The sequence below is a fragment of the Cebus imitator genome, unplaced genomic scaffold (genome assembly GCF_001604975.1).
Source record: "Cebus imitator isolate Cc_AM_T3 unplaced genomic scaffold, Cebus_imitator-1.0 Scaffold13, whole genome shotgun sequence".
NCBI lineage: Eukaryota > Metazoa > Chordata > Mammalia > Primates > Cebidae > Cebus > Cebus imitator.
This window is the reverse complement of record NW_016107328.1, coordinates 4,570,127-4,571,821: the sequence shown is the minus strand read 5'-3', so window position 1 is coordinate 4,571,821 and position 1,695 is coordinate 4,570,127.

Here is a 1,695-nt window from a genome sequence, read left to right as displayed (position 1 = left end):
GGGGGGCCAGGTGTGATGGTTCACACCTGTAATCCCAGCACTTTGGGAGGCAAGGCAGGCAGATCACTTGAGGCCAGGAGTTTCAGACCAGCCTGGCCAACATGGCAAAACCCCATCTCTACTAAAAATACAAAAATTAGCCAGGCGTGGTGGCAGGCACTTGTCATTCCAGTTGCTTAGGACGCTGACGTGGGAGAATTGTTTGAACCTAGGAGGCACAGGCTGCAGTGAGCTGAGATTGTATCACTGCACTCCAGCCTGGGCGACACAGTGAGACTGTGTCTCAAAAAAACAAAAAACAAAAAAAGTGAGGGCTCACTAGGGGGATACACAGGCAGAACTCTGATACAGAAGATAGGATAGGGAAGGGGTAGGGGTATGGTAACATTGCCACCTAAATCCTATGTGCACAAACTAGGAAAAAAAAATGTCGGTACTGTATATATAATTGAAACATGATGACACCATTATTTCTGACATTCAGTTGTCCTTCCTCAGAATCTTTGGCTGCTGATTTTATTTCTGGCAACAATACAAAACCAAACGACCAAGAGAATTAAAAAAGAAAAAAAAAAACAAAACTGTATGAGCAGGACAATTCCAGGGCCCTTGGGATCTGCATCTTTTTCAAGGTAATGTAAGCAGGGATGTCTGTCCTTTTGGAGTCGTGTCTTCCCTTGGCTCCTGGGGCACTGTACCCTCTTGATCTCGTCTCTCTCTGTTCCTTCACTGGCTCCTCATCTTCTGTCCCAGGGCCAAAGATTTCCAAATCTCCCACCCTGAGATCCCTCAGTCCACCTTCATCCTGGCTTGCCCAGCTGTCTTCAGATTTATTCACTCAGATGTCTCCCTCTGATGTCACCTCAAGCTCAATATGTCAAGGAGAAACTCATGCTTTCTTCACATCCCTTCCCTAAAACAGCATTTCTTCCTGACTCGTCTACTGCTCTCCAGCACCACCACTTTCCTTGTTCCAACCTTGGAGTTACATAACTAACAGATGCCTCTGTATTGCTCCCAAGTCAGCAGCCAGCAAATCCCAGGGATTCTTTTTCTACAGTAAGATTTGGCTCTTTCTTTTTCCACTGCCACCAGCAAGACTAACCACCTAACATTCTCTTCTGTATCGAAGCCTTCCAATTTGGCTGCCTACTTCCATGGTTTCTCTACCACACCATTCCCCCCGCAGACCTGCGCTTCTGATAATTTAATGCTACTGTTACGCTTTTAAAAAAAATCGCAGAACAGTTTCTTAAAAGACATTCCAAGGTTGAATGTAAAGTTGTTCATTAACTAGTTTTATTTACCTGTTTTTGTTTTCATACTGTTGAATAAAATTATTTATATAGTTATGACTTAATATACTCTGGCCCCCAACTGTGTGCCAGGCAAGGATACATAAATATGAACAGAATATGGCTTTTGCCAATTTCTGAAAAGCATATAGGCCCATGGTAAAACACAAGCACTCATGACAGTTTATTTAGGATGCAGTGGGGAAAGTGCTGCAGCAGACAGGAATCAAGATAACGCCAAAGTCTTGGGGAGAAAACTAGGAGCAGGAAAGATTTTACAGATGATAAAATGTGCAACAGTGCATTGAAACATGAGTGAGTGTTGGCCAAACACTTGGTAGTCTGGTCTTTACTGTTAGCAAGGGACCGTTTCTCCCTCTCTCTCTCTCTCTCTCTCTCT